Here is a 19,588-nt window from a genome sequence, read left to right on the forward strand (position 1 = left end):
GAAGCCCAAGAAAATAAAATCTGTCACTGTTTGTACTTTATAGATACCATAATCTTAGTTTTTTGAATGTTGGGTTTTTTTAATTAATTCATTTTAATTGGAGGCTAATTACTTTATAATATTGTGGTGGTTTTGCCATACATTGACATGAAATCAGCCATAGGTGTACACGTGTCCCCCATCCTGAACCCCCCTCCCACCTCCTTCCCACCCCATCCCTCTGGGTTGTCCCAGTGCACTAGCTTTGAGAACACTGTTTCATGCATCAAACTTGGACTGCTCACCTATTTCACATATGGTAATATACATGTTTCAATAATATTCTCTCTCTCCCTAGCCTTCTCCCACAGAGTCCAAAAGTCTGTTCTTCACATCTGTGTCTCTTTTGCTGTCTTGCATATAGGGTCATTGTTACCATCTTTCTAAATTCCATATATATGTGTTAATATGCTGTATTGGTGGGTTTTTTTTTTTCCTGATTTACTTCACACTGTTTAATAGGCTCCAGTTTCGTCCACTTCATTAGAACTGGTTCAAATGTGTTCTTTTTAATAGCTGAGTAATAATATTCCATGGTGTATATGTACCACAACTTTCTTATCCATTCATCTGACAATGGGCATCTAGGTTGCTTCCATATCCTAAATATTATAAACAGGGCAGTTCTATTTCCAGTTTTTTAAGGAATCTCCACACTGTTCTCCATAGTGGCTGTACTAGTCTGCATTCCCACCAACAGTGTAAAAGAGTGCCCTTTTCTCCACACTCTCTCCAGCATTTATTGTTTGTAATCTTTTTGATAGCAGCCATTCTGACCAGTGTGACATGGTACCTCATTGTGGTTTTAATTTGCATTTCTCTGATAATGAATGATGTTGAGCATTTTTTCATGTGTTTGTTAGCCATCTATCTGTATGTCTTCTTTGGAGAAATGTCTGCTTAGTTCTTTGGCCCATTTTTTGATTGGGTCATTTATTTTTCTGGTATTGAGCTGCTTGTATATTTTGAAGATTGATTCTTTGTCAGTGGCTTCCTTTTCTATTATTTTCTCCCATTCTGAAGGCTGTCTTTTCACCTTGCTTATAGTTTCCTTCATTGTGCAAAAGTTTTTAAGTTTAATGAAGTCCCATTTGTTTACTTTTGCTTTTATTCCCATTACTCTGGGAGGTGGGTCATAGAGGATCTTGCTGTGATTTATGTCAGAGAGTGTTTTGCCTATGTTTTCCTCTAGGAGTTTTATAGTTTCTGGTCTTACATTTAGATCTTTAATCCATTTTGAGTTTATTTTTGTGTATGGTGTTAGAAAGTGTTCTAGTTTCATTATTTTACAAGTGGTTGACCAGTTTTCCCAATACCACTTGTTAAAGAGATTGTCTTTTCTCCATTGTATATTTTTGCCTCCTTTGTCAAAGATAAGGTGTCCGTAGGAGTGTGGATTTATCTCTGGGCTTTCTATTTTGTTCCATTGATCTATATTTCTGTCTTTGTGCCAGTATCATACTGTCTTGATGACTGTAGCTTTGTAGCTTTGTAGTATAGCCTGAAGTCAGGTAGGTTGATTCCTCCAGTTCCATTCTTCTTTCTCAAGATTGCTTTGTTTTTTGGGTTTTTTTTTTTTTTTTGTATTTCCATACAAATTGTGAAATTATTTGTTCTAGTTCTGTGAAAAATACCATTGGTAGCTTGATAAAGATTGTATTAAATCTATAGATTGCTTTGGGTAGTAAACTCATTTTCACTATATTGATTCTTGCAATTCATGAACATGGTATATTTCTCCATCAATGGTGAATGGGATAGTTTCCTTAATTTCTCTTTCTGTTTTCTCATTAGTTAGTGTATAGGAATGCAAAGGATTTCTGTGTGTTGATTTTATATCCTGCAACTTTATTATATTCACTGATCAATTCTAGTAATTTTCTAGTGGTGTCTTTAGGGTTTTCTACATAGGGGATCATGTCATCTGCAAACAGTGAGAGTTTTACTTACTCTTTTCCAATCTCAGTTCAGTTCAGTTCAGTTCAGTCACTCAGTCATGTCCGACTCTTGCGACCCCATAAATCATAGCATGCCAGGCCTCCCTGTCCATCACCAACTCCCGGAGTTCACTCAGACTCACGTCCATCAAGTCAGTGATGCCATCCAGCCATCTCATCCTCTGTCGTCCCCTTCTCCTCCTGCCCCCAGTCCCTCCCAGCATCAGAGTCTTTTCCAATGAGTCAACTCTTCGCATGAGGTGGCCAAAGTACTGGACTTTCAGCTTTAGCATCATTCCTTCCAAAGAAATCCCAGGGCTGATCTCCTTCAGAATGGACTGGTTGGATCACCTTGCAGTCCAAGGGACTCTCAAGTCTTCTCCAACACCACAGTTCAAAAGCATCAATTCTCCAGTGCTCAGCTTTCTTTATAGTCCAGCTCTCACATCCATACATGACCACTGGAAAAACCATAGCCTTGACTAGACGGACCTTTGTTGGCAAAGTAATGTCTCTGCTTTTGAATATGCTATCTAGGTTGGTCATAACTTTTCTTCCAAGGAGTAAGCGTCTTTTAATTTCCTGGCTGCAGTCATCATCTGCAGTGATTTTGGAGCCCCCAAAAATAAAGTCTGACACTGTTTCCACTGTTTCCCCATCTATTTCTTTTATTATGTTGAGGCATGTTCCTTCTATTCCTGCTTTCTGGAGAGTTTTTATCATAATGGGTGTTGAATTTTTCAAAGGCTTTCTCTGCATCTATTGAGATAATCATATGGTTTTTATCTTTCAACTCATTAATGTGGTGTATCACCTTGATTGATTTGCAAATATTGAAGAATCCTTGCATCTCTGGGATATGGCCCATTTGGTCATTATGTATGATCTGTTAAATATGTTTTTGGAGTCTATTTGCTAGAATTTTGTTAAGGATTTTTGCATCTATGTTCATCAGTGATATCGGCCTTTAGTTTTCTTTTGGGGGGGCATCTTTGTCTGGTTTTGATATTAGGGTGGTGGTGGCCTCATAAAATGAGTTTGGGAGTTTACCTTCCTCTGCAGTTTTCTGGAAGAGTTTGAGTAGGATAGGTATTAACTCTTTTCTAAATTTTTGTTAGAATTCACTTGTGAAGCCATCTGGACCTGGGCTTTTGTTTATTGGCAGATTTTTCATTACAGTTTCATTTTCATACTTGTGATGGGTGTCTTAAGATTTTATATTTCTTTCTGGTTCAGTTTTGTTTTGTTTTTTTAAATTTTATTTTATTTTTAAACTTTACAATATTGTATTAGTTTTGCCAAATATCAAAATGAATCCACCACAGGTATACCTGTGTTCCCCATCCTGAACCCTCCTCCCTCCTCCCTCCCCATACCCTCCCTCTGGGTCGTCCCAGTGCACCAGCCCCAAGCATCCAGTATCGTGCATCGAACCTCGACTGGCGACTCATTTCATACATGATATTATACATGTTTCACTGCTATTCTCCCAAATCTTCCCACCCTCTCCCTCTCCCACAGAGTCCATAAGACTGGTCTATACATCAGTGTCTCTTTTGCTGTCTCGTACACAGGGTTATTGTTACCATCTTTTTTGGAAGGTTAAACTTTTCTAAGAATTTGTCCATTTCTTCCAAGTTGTCTATTTTATTGGCATGTAGTTTCTGATAGTAGTCTCTTATGATCCTTTGTATTTCTGTGTTGTCTGTTGTGATGTCTCCATTTTCGTTTCTAATTTTCATTTCTTCTCCTTTGTTTCTTGATGGGTCTGGCTAATGGTTTGTCATTTGTTTTATTTCTCAAAGAATCAGCTTTTAGTTTTGTTGATTTTTGCTATAGTTTCCTAATTTTTATGATTTCTTTCCTTCTACTAATGCGGGGGTTCTTCATTTCTTCTTTTTCTAGTTGCTTTAGGTGTAAAATCAGGTTATTTATTTGATTTTTCTCTTGTTTCTTGAGGTAAGCTTGTATTGCTGTGAAGATTCCCCTTAGACTGCTTTTACTGAATACCATAGGTTTGGTGTTGTCGTGATTTCATTTTCATTTGTTTGTACATAAATTTTTATTTCCTTTTTGATTTCTTCCATTATTTGTTGGTTATTCAGAAACGTGTTGTTTAGCCTCCATGTGTTTGTATTTTGAATAGTATTTTTCCTGTAGTTGACATCTCATCTTACTGCATTGTGATTGGAAAAGTGAAGTCTCTCAGTCGTGTCTGACTCTTTGCGACCCCATAGACTGTAGCCTACCAGGCTCCTCTGTCCATGGGATTCTCCAGGCAATAGTACTGCAGTGGGTTGCCATTTCCTTCTCCAGGGGATCTTCCCTACTCAGGTCTCAAACCTGGGTCTCCCACATTGTACATAGACGCTTTACCATCTGAGCCATCAGGGAAGTCCTGATTAGAAAAGATGCTTGAAATGATTTCAAGTTTTTTGAATTTACCAAGGCTAGATTTATGGCCCAGGATGTAATCTATCCTGGAGAATATTCTGTGTGCACTTGAGAAAAGGTGAAATTCATTGTTTTGGAAAGATATGTACTATAGATATCAATTAGGTCTAACTGGTACATCGTATCCTTTAAAGTTTATGTTTCCTTGCTAATTTTCTATTTGGTTGATCTATCCATAGGTGTGAGTGGGATATTAAAGTCTCCCACTATTATTGTGTTACTGTTAATTTCCCCTTTCATACTTGTTAGCATTTGCCTTTAATACTGAGGTGCTCCTATGTTGGCTGCATATATATTTATAATTGATAATCTTCTTCTTGGATTGATCCTTTGATCATTATGTAGTGTCCTTCTTTGTCTCTTTTCACGGTATTTCTTTAAAGTCTATTTTATCTGAAATGAGTATTAGTCTCCATTTGCATGAAATATCTTTTTCCAGCCTTTCATTTTCAGTCTGTATGTATCCTTGGTTTGAGGTGGGTCTCTTGTAGACAGCATATATAGGGGTCTTGTTTTTGTATCCATTCAGCCAGTCTTTGTCTTTTGGTTGTGGCATTCAATCCATTTACATTTAAGGTAATTTTTGATAAGTATGATCCTGTTGCCATTTACTTTGTTGCTTGGGTTCAAGTTTATAAACTTTTTCTGGGTTTCCTGTCTAGAGAAGATCCTTTAGCATTTGTTGGAGAGCTTGTTTGGTGGTGCTGAATTCTCTCAGCTTTTGCTTGTCTGTAAAGCTTTTGATTTCTCCTTCATATCTGAATGAAATCCTTGCTGGGTACAGTAATCTGGGTTGTAGGTTTTCTTCTTTCATCACTTTAAGTATGTCCTGCTATTCCCTCCTGGCCTGAAGAGTTTCTATTGAAAGATCAACTGTTATCCTTATCGGACTCCCCTTGTGTGTTATTTGTTGCTTTTACCTTGCTGCTTTTAATATTTGCTCTTTGTGTTTGATCTTTGTTAGTTTGATTAATATGTGTCTTGGGGTATTTTGCCTTGGGTTTATCCTGTTTGGGACTCTCTGGGTTTCTTGGACTTGGGTAACTATTTCCCTCCCCATTTTAGGGAAGTTTTCAACTATTATCTCCTCAAGTATTTTCTCATGCCCTTTCTTTCTGTCTTCTTCTTCTGGGACTCCTACGATTTGAATGTTGGAGTATTTAACATTGTCCCAGTGGTCTCTGAGATTTTCATTATTTATTTTAATTCTTTTTTCCTCTCTGCTTCATTTATTTCAACAATTCTATCTTCCACCTCACTTATCCAATCTTCTGCCTCAGTTATTCTACTGTCAGTTCCCTCAGAGTGATTTTGATCTCATTTATTGCATTATTCATTACTGATTGACTCTTCTTTATTTTTTCTAGGTCCTTGTTAAACATTTCTTGCATCTTCTCAATCCTTGTCTCTAGTCTATTTATCTGTAACTGTGTTTTGTTTTCAAGATTTTGGATCATCTGTACTATCATTATTCTGAATTCTTTTTCAGGTAGACTCCCTGTCTCCTCTTTTTTTGTTTGGTTTGGTGGGCATTTATCATGTTCTTTTATCTGCTGAGTATTTCTCTGCCTTTTCATTTTGTTTAGATTGCTGTGCTTGGGGTGCCCTTCTGTCAGCTGTAAGTTCATGGTCCCTCTTTATTGTGGAGCCTGCTGCCTGTGGGTGGGGTTGGACAGGTGGCTTGTCAAGGTTTCCTGGTTAGGGGAGCTTGCATCTGTGTTCTGGTGGGTGGAACTGGATCTCTTCTCTCTGAAGTGCAACGAAGCATCCAGTTGTGTGTTTTTGGGTGTCTATAGCTTTGGCATGGCTTTGGGCAGCCTGTCTTTTAATGCTCAGGGCTGTATTCCTGCTTTGCTGGAGAATTAGTGTGGTTCAGATTAGAGTTAGTCTTGCACTGAAACTTGTTGGCTCTTGGGTGGAGCTTGGTTTCAGTATAGGCATGGAGGCTTTTGGGTGAGCTCTTGTCTATTAACGTTTCCTGGAATCAGGAGTTCTCTGATGTTCTCAAGTTTTGGCGTTAAGTCTCCTGCCTCTGACTTTCAGTCTTATTCTTACAGTAGCCTCAGGACTTCTCCATCTATACAGCACAGATGATAAAACTTCTAGGTTAATGGTGAAACAGTTATTCACAGTGATGGACACCCAGAGAGGTTCACAGAGTTACATGGAGAAGAGAAGAGGGAAGAGGGAAAGAGAGGTGACCAGGAGGAAAAGAGGGGGAGTCAAAAGGAGAGAAAGAAATCTAGCTAGTAATCAATTTCCTAAGTGCTCTCCACAGTCTGGAACACCCAGAGAGATTCACAGAGTTGCATAGAGAAGAAAAGAGGGGAGGAGGAGATAGAGGCTACCTGGAGGAGAAAAGGAAAATTCAAAAGGGGAGAGAGCAATCAAGCCAGTAATCACACCCCTAAGTGAAAACGGATACTGGAAATTAGATTCTTAAAGGTAAAAAATTGATAACAAATACCTAAAAGCAAAGATTAAAAATCTAGAGTAGAGGTTAGATTCTCAAAAAAAAAAAATTAAAAATGCAAAACAAAATCAATCACAAAAATAATAAATAGGGTCTTTTTTTGTAAGGTAATAGTAGATTATAAAAATGAAAATTAAAGGAGTAATAAAGAACTTAAATTTTAAAAGAATTAAAAAGTGATCATGGTAAAAATATATCTAGGAATTTCTCTGGAGCTGTTGAGGACAGTGTGGGGTCAGTTCAGCTTCAGATAGTTCCTTGTTCCAGCTTGTACTTGTTCTCAGGTCTATAGGCCACCTCCAATATTTAGCCAATGCTAACTACAGGGTTTTAATCTGTTGCACCTGTCACTTCCAGAGCAGTTCCCTCTTCTTTGTTTATTTTGGCTTCCTCTTTTTGCAAGTCTCTTCATTGTCTAATTTCTGTCCTGACACCAGGGGGTGAAGGTGGTCACTTACTTAGGCTCGCTTGTTCAGTTGTGTTGTGGGGAGGGAGGGACATTGCAAACAAACATCACTGGCGTGTATCAGGAGTGTTCACTGTGTATGGACCACACTGGGTTTGTCCCAGCTCAAGGTGGCGTGTGCTTCCTGGGTCTACACTGCTCAGGTTCCAGGGTGCTCTGCAGGAGCACTGTCCAAGGCGGGCCTTGTGTTTCCTGCACTTCCCAGGTCTAAGCCACTCAGGTTCTCGGGTACTCTGCAAGGGCACATACTCAGTTGAGTGTGTGTTTTGTGCCCTTCCCAGGTCTGAGCAGCTCAGGTGACCATGTTCTTGGCAAGTGCGCTGTCCCAGGTTGACCATGTATATTAATCACCTCCCTGGTCCTGGCCTGTGGTTTCCTGGGTGCACCGTGAGAGCACCGTCTCAGGTTTACTGTGTATCTCCTCTGGGTAGCAGCTCTCAGGCTGCAATCCTCTGGCAGATGTCAACTGTCCAGGATCCCAGGAAAATGTGCTTAGTAACTAGGACCCTGCTCACAGTTTGGTGGAGGATGCCAGCCTCTGCAGCTGAGAGTGTAGCAGCCCTTTGCCTTCCAGCTCTGGCTGTCACATGAATGTGAAGTTTTAAGCCAGCATTTTTACTCTTCTCTTTCACCCTCATAAGAGGCTCTTTCGTTCCTCTTTGCTTTTCTGCCATGGGACTTCCCACCATGGCACTAGTAGTAAAGAACATAAGAGATGCAGGTTTGATCCCTGGGTCAGGAACATCCCCTGGAGAAGGAAACGGCAACCGATTCCAGTATTCTTGCCTGGAAAACCCCATGGAGAGAGGAGCCTAGAGGGCAATAGTCCATAGGGTCACAAAGAGTCAGACACAGTTGAAGCAACTTAGCACAGCACATCTTCATAACCTCAGCACATCTGAGGTTGTTGATATTTCTCCCAGTAATATTGATTCCAGCTTGTGAGTCATCCAGCCCAGCACTCCACATGATATGCTCTGCATAAAAGTTAAATAAACAGGGTGACAATATACATCCTTGATGTACTTTCCCAGTTTTGAACCAGTCAGTTGTTCCATGTCTGGTTTAACTGCTGCTTCTTAACCTACATACAGATTTCTCAGGAGACAGGTAAGGTGGTATTCTCATATCTTTAAGAATTTTCTAAAGTTTGTTTGACCCACACAGTGAAAGGCTTTAGAGTAGTCCATGAAACAGAAGATATACCTCTGGGAATTTCCTTGCTTTTTCTATGACCCAGCGGATGTTGGCCATTTGATCTCTGGGGTTGGACCCCAGGAACCCTCTGCCTTTTCTAAATCCAGTTTGCACATTTGGAATTTCTCAGTTCACATGCTATTGAGCCTAGCTTGAAGGATTTTGAGCATTACTTTGCTAGCATGTGAGATGAGAGCAATTGTGCACTAGTTTGAACATTCTTTGGCATTAACCTTCTTTGGTATTGGAATAAAAGCTGACCTGTCCCAGTCTGTGGCCACTAGGAGTTTTCCAAGTTTGCTGACATACTGAGTGCAGCACTTTAACAGCAAAATCTTTTAGGGACTTGAAATAACTCAGTTGGAATTCCATCACCTCCACTAACATTGTTCATAGTAATGCTTCCTAAGGCTTACTTGACTTCACACTCCAGGATTTTCTGGCTGTAGGGAGTGACTACACCATCATGGTTATCTAGGTCATGATGATCTTTTCAATATAGTTCTTCTGTGTATTTTTGCTATCTCTTTTTAATCTCTTCCACTTCTGTTAAGTCTTTTCTGTTTCTGTCCTTTATTGTGCACATCTTTGCATGAAATGTTCCCTTGGCATCTCTGATTTTCTTGAAGAGATGTCTAGTCTTTCCCATTCTACTTTTTTCCTCTATTTTTTTGCATTTTTTATTTAAGAAGGCTTTCTCACCTGTCCTTGCTATTCTCTGGAACTCTGCATTCATCTGGGTTTATCTTTCCCTTCCTCCTTTGCGTTTTGCTTCTCTTCTTTTCCCAGCTATTTCTAAGGCCTCCTCAGACAACTACTTTGCCTTCACTACTTCCTGTACAGTGTTACTAACTTCCATCCATAATTCTTCAGGTACTCTGTCTACCAAATCTAATCCCTTGAATTTATTCATCAATTCCACTGTATAATCATAAGGGATTTGATTCAGATCATATCTGAAATGTCTAGTGGTTTTCCCTACTTTCTTCAATTTAAGCCTGAATTTTGCAATAAAGAGTCAATGATCTGAACCACAGTCAGCTCAGGTCTTATTTTTGCTAACTGTATTGTGTTTCTCCATCTCCCTATGCAAAAGATATATAATCAATCTGATTTCAGTTATGACCATCTGGTGATGTCCATGCATAGAGTCATCTCTTGAGTTGTTGGGAGAGTGTGTTTGCTATGACCAGTGTATTCTCTTGGCAAAAATCTGTTAGCTTTTGCCCTGCTTCATTTTGTACTCCAAGGCCAAACTTGCCTGTTACTCCAGGTATCTCTTGACTTCCTACTTTTGCATTCTAATTCCCTCTAATGAAAAAGACATCCTTTCTCGGGTCTTCATTTTATTTTCTTTGACATTATTGGTCGGGGCTTAGACTTGGATTACAGTGCTATTGAATGGTTTGCCTTGGAAATGAATCAAGATCATTTTGTCGTTTTTTGAGATTGCACCCAAGTACTGCATTTATGACTCTTTTGTTGGCAATGAGGCCTATACCATTTCTTTCTTGGGATTCTTGTCCACAGTTGTAAATCTAATGGTCATCTGAATTAAATTCACCCATTCACACCCATTTTATTTCACTGATTCTGAAAATGTCAGTGTTCACTCTTGCCATCTCCTGCTCGACCATGTCCAATTTACCTTGATTCATGGACCTAACATTCCAGGTTCCTATGATGCAATATTGTTCTTTACAGCATCAAACTTTCACCACCAGACACATCCATAAATGAGCATCATTTCCACTTTGGCCTAACCCTTTCTTTCTTTCTGGAGCTATTTCCCTACTCTTCCTCAGTAGGATATTGGACACCTACCAACCTGGGGGCTCATCTTTCAGTGTCATATCTTGTTGCCTTTTCATACCGTTCATGGGGTTCTTCAGGCAAGAGTACTGAAATGGTTTGCCATTCTCTTCTCCAGTGGACCACATTTTGTCAGAACTCTCCACCACGACCCTTCCATCTTGGGTGGCTCTGCATGACCTGGCTCATAGCTTCATTGAGTTACATAGGGCTGTGACCCATGTGATCTTTTTGGTTAGTTTTCTGTGATTGTAGTTTTCCTTCTGGAGACTGTGAGATTGTAGTTCTTACTCCTTTCTGTCTGCCCTCTGATGAATGAGGATAAAAGGCTTGTGCAAGCTTTCTGATGGGAAGTACTGGATGTGGAGAAAACTGGGCCTTGTTCTGGTGCGCAAGACCTTGCTCAGCAAATCTTCAATCCAACAGTCAGGTGATGGGTGGGGCTGTGCTCCCTCCCTGTTAGTTGTTTGGCCTAAGAGGACCCAGTCCTGGAGTCTACAGGCTCTATGATAGGGCTACTGGTGACTTCCAAAAGGACTTATGCCAACATGTCCATGACATAAGCCACCACAATTCCAAGAGCTGGTCTCAAAGAAATGGGAACATACTGACCCTGGAACTGAAGATCAACTCTACTTAAGCAGGATGCTTATTAGACCATCTCATGATCAATTTCAAGGTGATTGTTTGAGCTAATGTACCATTTCTGCATGTAGCCCACTCCCTCCACCTATAAAAGTTCTTGCCCATGATTGTCAGTGGGGGGATTCAGCCTTTGGATAAGAGTTCCCTGTTCCCACAGCCCTGTTTCCTGGCCTCCAAAATAAAGCAAACTTTCTTTCCACCAATTTTGCTTTTTTTGGCTTTTGATCAGAGAGCAGCTGGACCCCACTTTTGGTAATAGTTGTATATTGATGGGTAATTATATGAGTGATATACTTAGAATGGGTGGATTGCAGATTGTGAAGCAGAAGCACACCACCCAGCTCTTGTTTCATTCTCAGCAGCACCCGGGCATCTAGATTATGCCAGTTCCCATACATTCTCAAGATGAGTTGAGAAAGAAATCAGTTCTTTGGATAGTTCCCCAACAGTCAGCACGGTGGGCTACAGGTCCAGTCTTTTCTCTCCTTCTTCAGGAGTTGAGAGTTTTCCTCTCAACCATATAGCCACATGCCAGGGCTAAAAATTGTTGTAAGACAGTACCATGAATTTTCCTACTGGCTTTGATGCACCTGAATCTGTGCTTGACTTAACTGGCTTCTGATTCTCTCACAAAAAGAACTGGTCCCTGTATTGTTATTGAATTAGTGTCTCCATGGGAGGAAGGAGGGAATGGGACTTCCTATTGTAACCAAGTGGGAGCCTACAAGGCATTCCCACCCCTCACCCACATCCTCTGCCTGCCTTTTGTCTGTAGAAAAAACTTAAATCAAAGAATAAATGTAACCAGAAGTGAGAAAATGCAAAAAGAAAGGAAAACAGTCAAGCAAAACAAAATAATAATTACTTTAGCCATTGAACAAAGTCTAGGACCTTTAGTTCCTCCTCCAGGACTATATATAATATTCTGAGCCTGTCTTATGAGCTGCTTTGCAGGTACTGAAACCCCCACCTGGTAGGAGGAACTAACTGTGTGCTGCCCACAAGCACTTAGATCCCAGACTGGTTGGAATCAGAAGCTTGATGGTATTGATTCCCAGTTACCTCACCACCAACCAATCAGAAGGATGTTTACAAGCTGACCACACATCCCACAAACCCCTTCCCTCATCCTGTCTTTATAAATATATCCCTGAAATCCATCAAGGAGTTGAAGTCTTTTAAGCAGTAGCTTCCTGAACTCCCTGTTTGGCACCTGGAATAGAGCTATTCTTTTCTACTTCACCCAGAACTCTGTCTCTTAAGCTGCAATTCAACATCAGTGCACAGAGGTCAGGTTTTGGCTTTACCACTCTGCCTTTTTGCTGACTTCACTCACCTATTGTGTGTCTTTCTGAGAGCTAAGAAATTCTTACTAAAAGGCAGATTTCCTCTTAAATCTCTTGGATAAGAATTAGGTCCCATCTTACACCATCGATGACAGTGGGCTCCAACTGGCACCAGGAATTAGGACAAATAAGTTTCCATTTTAGAAGCAAAATGTTGGGAAGAGAGAATTTCTTTCCTGCAGGAAAAAATAGTGGTTTGGAAATTTGGAGGAAGGAAAGATGCATAGGACACAAAGGCACCAACAGTGCAGGAAGACTATGTTTTGTGGCGTCTCTGCCTGTATAAGCAATGCAAGCAATAAGCAATTCAAGTATAAGCAATTCGAGTCAGCCTGATCTTGCACGATTCTGAGAAACAAATGACATGTAAGGCAGCCAGGACGATCCACTCACCAGATCAATTTCCTAAAACTGGGACATGGGACAACCCTCCAGCATGCATCTCTATGCATCTTAGAGGACCTAGCTGCCTCAAGCACAATGTAGAGGCTTGAGAGCCTCTGAAGTGGAGATACAGGGTCTAGGCGGGGCCCGCAAAGTTTCTTATCCAAGCCCAGGATGCCTCGTTTTGGTGGTGCTGTTGACTCTGACTCATTTGGGCAACTAAAGAGAGGTTCAGACATTTTTAAAAAAAAACATTTCAAATCTCAGCGACCCTTAAAGTTCAGTTTCCAGAGCATCAGCCCCACTTGCCCAGGGATAAGGGGAGTACTGGGAATTTGGGTTGATTTAGACAATCAGAGAGAACAGTCCTCAAGGAGGAGGAAGAAGAGCCCAGAGGAAAAGAATATCAAAGAGCCAATTTGCAACACATCAGGGCAGGGGAGGTAACAGGCTTCCTCTTGAACATAAACTATAACCATTTGATTATGGCTACCTGAACCTCTGTGTGAGTCATTCTGAACACAAACCTAGACTCTGTAGCTCAAGATCAAGATTACAAAAGGGTTCTTCGTGAATAGAGGATGCAGGTTGGGAAGACTGGCATCCAGTTTGCCATTCTGGCTGAGAAGAACTGTTTCAGCCCCTTGCACCTAGGATCTGTAAGAACGCTTACACAAACCATCCTATCGGCACTCACTGGTCTGTACTGAAATATTCAAAAGGGAGTGTAGATGATTCTATAGCCATCAGAATGAAAACCAAGGAATGCTTATAACTCAGCTGCTAGTAATGAAGTACAGGAGTGTGTCTATTTGTGTGTGTATATTCGTATGTGAGGGAGAGAAAGTGTGTGCGTGTGTGTGTGTGAGCTGGAATGTACTGGGATGTTTTAGCAAAACCTGAATAAACCTTTTGGCCAACCCAGTTAGTTGGAAAACACTTAGAAACTGGAGAACTGTGACCACATTTAAAATGGAAGACCGATTTAACACCCCATCTGCTTTTGTTCCCTTGAGTGCCTCCCTCCCATCCCCGAATCTGGCGGCAGTGCTAACAGGCTGTGACACCCTGAAAGCCCAGGGCCTGAGAGCTGACAGGGAAGTGTCTGCCAGGAAAACCTTCACTGAGGCTGTGTGCGGACTGGCCCTGACAGCCAAGGACACTCTCTTCATAGGAAATATCTGAAACTCGCTCCACAGGGCAGTTCAACAAAGCAGAACCTTAACAGGTGTACAAAGCACATTTTCTTAGTTAAATTCTGGCTCCAGGCTTACATGGAAATAGGATACAAGCTGAAAGGACTGGTCAGTCAGCTGCAGATTTCCATTTATGTTTCCTATAAATTGTAGAGATAAAGCACTTACTACTTAGGAAATGGCCTGACATGACTTATTGGTAATAAGACCCCCCAAATTATCTTATAAAACAAAAGAGACTCTTCTGCTCCATTTAAGTCTTCTAAAGGAAGCCCACCTCTCATGCAGCCAATCAAAAGAAGCTGAAAAGTTTTCTGGGCATTTTTCCAGAAAGTCAAGTGCATTTTTAATTAACAGCACTTTTCGCTGTTTCTCCCCATATTCTTATCTACCACTGAGACAGAGTGAAAAAGCACAGGTCACCTTCACCATAGCTTATCATTCAATTCATAACCACAATAGCTCAAGTCTAAGGTCAAATCTCTCCTATTCCCTTTGCTATGTAGGTTGGTCCTGGAGCCTGAAATCACAGCTGCATCAGAGAGCTGAATATGGCAAATTTTCTAAAAATAGGGTCCATAGAGTTAAGGGATCAGCCCCTCGGGGAAGTCAGATCGGAGCCTAGGATATGGTTCAAGGTCAAGCTGTGGTCTGAAGGGAGCCTGGTGATGAGGGAGCGCATGACCGGGCATGGATTTCAATCCGCTCCCCATTGTTATCCAACGTTTTGCCCCTATCAGTACTGCCACAAAGCATGCTGCTGCTGCTGCTAAGTCGCTTCAGTCGTGTCCGACTCTGTGCGACCCCATAGATGGAAGCCCACCAGGCTCCCCCATCCCTGGGATTCTCTAGGCAAGAACACTGGAGTGGGCCGCCATTTCCTTCTCCAATGCGTGAAACGGATAAGTGAAAGTGAAGTCACTCAGTCGTGTCCGACTCTTAGCGACCCCATGGACTGCAGCCTACCAGGCTCCGCCGTCCATGGGATTTTCCAGGCAAGAGTACTGGAGTGGGGTGCCATTGCCTTCTCCAGCCACAAAGCATGCCTTCAGCTAAATATTGCACAGAGATTTCTTTCTTTCTATTGCTTTGGTTTTTTTCACTGTTTTCATCTTAGAGATTCTGCTCAGGGTCTGAGTCACCATCTGTAGCCCTCTGGAAAATGTTGTTTTTTTTAACATTATTTACTAAGCTTCCTCTGACTATTGTATAGTTTCATGTTTAAAAAATTTATTCTCAGAGTGTTCACTTAAGGAAAGTCTAGACTCAGGTGCTGAAGGGATATTATTGAATAATTCCAAATAAATCCACTAGAAAACCTTTATAAGAAAAAATTAAAGTGTGTTCATTAAAATAGTAAACAAAAAGTCTTTCTAGTCAAATATATTGAGAATAATATGTTCTAAAACATGAGGGAAATATAACTTTACAACAGACCACAAGAATATGTGGAAAGTCCCCAAAATGTAATATATATTTTAAACAAATTCAGTAATAATTCCTAACTACTATTTGATTACTCTAAGGCCTCCAGACTTGATCTAAGCAAAACAGTCTTTCCTTCTTACAAAACAGATGATCTTCTCATTCTCATTCTCGTTTATTTCATTTCTAATAGATAGTTTTTATCAATTATGAAAATGCAAGGCAGTAGAGTTAAGATTTTTGTTCCTAGACCTAATTGCAGAATTGTCTGCTTCCCTAATAAATAAGATTCTCAGAATTCTCCTTATTACTTAAGGTTTCCATGAGCTCTTTCTTCCTGTAGGTTACTTCAGAGGCTATAAAAGGCAATATTCAAGGGACTTCCCATTTTTTCCAAATTGAAATTTTACAAGAAGATAGAATCCGATTGGAAATACACCATGAGAAGTCCCAAAACAGAATAGATACATGTGTATAACTGAACCACTTTTTTGTATACCTGAAACTAATGAAACACTGTAAATTAACTATACTCCAGGATAAAATTAATTTTTTTAAAAGCCGTATCAAGAAATCAGGCTTGTAAAGGTTGATGGACAGGGAGGCCTGGTGTGCTGTGATTCACGGGGTCGCAAAGAGTCAGACATGACTGAGCGACTGATCTGATCTGAAAGGTTGATAGTCCAGCTTTAGAATGACTGCCCCAATTTACTCTGAGTTTAATTAACTGTGAGAACACATTCTACCTTGTGTCCTAGAAGCCACCCAAGCACGGCCAAGAGGATGAGCTCTGGTCACCCACTGAAGTCACTGGTCTTAGGATGATTCTTCACTGGCTCCTCCCCTCTCTAGCTCACTCCTTCATTCCTTTATCAGGGTTGTCTGTGGTCACTAGACATGGAACAACAGACTGGTTCCAAATAGGAAAAGGAGGTCGTCAAGGCTGTATATTGTCACCCTGCTTATTTAACTTTTATGCAGAGTACATCATGAGAAACGCTGGGCTGGAAGAAGCACAAGCTGGAATCAAGATTGCTGGGAGAAATATCAATAACCTCAGATATGCAGATGACACCACCCTTATGACAGAAAGTGAAGAAGAACTAAAGAGCCTCTTGATGAAAGTGAAAGAAGAGAGTGAAAAGTTGGCTTAAAGCTCAACATTCAGAAAACGAAGATCATGGCATCTGGTCCCATCACTTCATGGCAAATAGATGGGGAAAAAGTGTCAGACTTTATTCTTCTGGGCTCCAAAATCACTGTGGATGGTGATTGAAGTCATGAAATTAAAAGACACTTGCTCCTTGGGAGGAAAATTATGACCAACCTAGACAGCATATTAAAAAGCAGAGACATTACTTTGCCAACAAAGGTCCATCTAGTCAAGGCTATGGTTTTTCCAGTGGTCCTGTATGGATGTGAGAGTTGGACTGTGAAGAAAGCTGAGTGCCGAAGAATTGATGCTTTTGAACTGTGGTGTTGGAGAAGACTCTTGAGAGTCCCTTGGACTGCAAGGAGATCCAACCAGTCCATCCTAAAGGAGATCAGTCTTGGGTGTTCACTGGAGGGACTGATGTTGAAGCTGAGACTACAATACTTTGGCCACCTGATGCAGAGAGCTGACTCATTTGAAAAGACCCTGATGCTGGGAAAGATTGAGGGCAGGAGGAGAAGGGGACGACAGAGGATGAGATGGTTGGATAGCATCACCGACTCAATGGATATGGGTTTGGGTGGACTCTGGGAGTTGGTGATGGACAGGGAGGCCTGGCGTGCTGTGGTTCATGGGGTGGCAAAGAGTTGGACATGACTGAGTGACTGAACTGAACTGTGATCACCTCCAAGATAAAGTCATCACACACTAAATACTTGTCTTTAAATCTACTCACCAGGGAGCCCAAATAAAGACAGCCTCAGTACCTGTCTGTTCCACACCTAGTGCATATCTATCCCTGCTACCTTCTTCCCTCCAAGCATCCACTGTGCTCCCAAGTTGCTCAGGGCAGTGACACCATCACCAACCAATCTGAAAAGCACGCTCTTTTCCTGGTTCTCCCCACAATCAACTTGTCCATCCTGTGCCTGTGCTCTCAGCACTCTGATCTTTGCTGAGAAACTGAACAGATTGGACAATGGCACTCAGATGCAGCTCGCTTTGGTAGAAATAACACAGTAGCGAGAGCAAAAGGCCTGGTGCTGGGTTTATCCATCACTACCTTGGTGACCTCAGTCAAATAATCCTTCAGGTTCAAGGTCTTTTCATCAATGATATGAAGAAAAAATACCTAAGGGACAACTGCACTGATTTAGAAGGTCTAGAAGTTTCTGAGAATTGGAAAATTTAGCATGGATAGGACAACATGTTCAAACAAACTTCCTGTCTTAAGCACTGCCTTTGATGATGGTAAAGCCTGAGTTTTCATAGTTCAGATCTTCAAGTACAGAGAAGTTGGAGACATAAGAGCCCTAACACATTGTTGTGGTAATAAAAATGAGGACTTACATTCAAAGGAATAGTAATGTGGAAGGATGTAGTCCAATTAAGCAGATCTAATTTGATTATGCAGACTTAAAATCAAATAATTGTAAACCTGTGTGTATATACATCCCAGAGAAATTCTCATAAAGATACATAGGAGATTACGAGAAACCATATACAATAAGTCCCGTACCTATAAACAAGTTCCATTCTGAGAGTGTATTCATAAGTACTGTGTGTTCATAAGCTCAACAAAGTTAGCCTAGATGCCCAACTAATACAGTCGGCTGTATAGTACAATACTGTAATAGGTTTATAACACTTTTCACCCAAAAATACATTAAAAAAACGAACAAAAAGTAAAACATTTTTAATCTTACAGTATAGTACCTTGGAAAGTACAATAGTTCAGGACTGCAGCGGCTGGCATTGAGCGAATAGGTGAGAAGGGTTACTGACCGGATGATGGAGAGGAGGTGGGAGATAGAGCTGAAGGGTCATCAGCAACAGGAGACAGGACAAGCTGCAGTTTCGCTCACACCTGATGCCGATGGCCCAGGGTCTGGTTCCTTACTGGAACCAGATGCACATTCACATCTTTGAAAGTTCACAGCTTGAAGGTTCACACGTAGGGGACTTACTAGACGTCACACTGGTAGGGGGTAGAGAAAGGTGCTCTGAGAGCTCACCCCAGGGCAGGTGGGTAGCTGAGATGTGAAGGGGGCAGGTGGGTAGCTGAGATGTGAAGAAGGCAGGTGGGCAGCTGAGATGTGAAGAAGGCAGATGGGTAGCTGAGATGTGAAGAAGGCAGGTGGGTAGCTGAGATGTGAAGGGGGCAGATGGGTAGCTGAGATGTGAAGAAGGACCTCAGGTAGCTGAGGCATTTACAGAGCAATAGAGTTTACAGACCACAGGGTGAAGTGGGGAAAAAAAGAAACAAAATATAAACTATAATATCATTTACGTTTATTAAATATATATGCAGCAAAAAAGAATGCACATCTTCAAAACATATATAGGTAAAGAATATATATCAAACACAAGAATGTGTACCTATAGCAGGAAAAGAGAAGATAGAAATCCTTAGAAAAGTTAATCAATCAATCGTCCGAACAAGTAGACAGGAGAGGGGTCTTGCCCAAACTTATAAGAGCAATGAACTAGGGAGTGTGATCGACTCAACCTTTTGTTCTCAAAGTCAAAGATGAATGGACAAACAATTGAATAAATGGCTGTCTTAGAACCTGATTATCTGGTGTTAGTTCTGTCTTTAGCATTTACTAGCTTGATTTAACCTTTTGGAGCCTCTTCTCACAAATATAACATATTGCTCTTCTCACAAACATAAAATATGAATACTCCTATTACCTGCCCCACAGGCTCATTGTGAAGGTTAAATCAAATTCGTGGTGCTGGACACATCATCAGAACACAGTGTATACTAAAGATGATGATCAATAATGTAAAATGATGCCTCACACAGTCTAGCAGGTAGAGAAGTAGTGTTTGGGGGAGAAGAAATGAGCAGAAAGCATTACTAGGGCTCCACTTCTCCTCACCCACTAATGAAGGAGATGATGAGGACTTTGTATTTCCAGGCACCAACTGGAAATACAGGATGTTTTTCTTCACTTCTGCTCCATCTTTATTGCTGCAATACAACAATGGAGCCATCCAAAATGGTGCGTGGAGGATGAGGAGGCCAACTGTTCTGTGGCAACTCTCCTTGCTTTGC

Source organism: Bos indicus x Bos taurus, chromosome 23, assembly GCF_003369695.1.
Source record: "Bos indicus x Bos taurus breed Angus x Brahman F1 hybrid chromosome 23, Bos_hybrid_MaternalHap_v2.0, whole genome shotgun sequence".
Taxonomy (NCBI): Eukaryota; Metazoa; Chordata; class Mammalia; order Artiodactyla; family Bovidae; genus Bos; species Bos indicus x Bos taurus.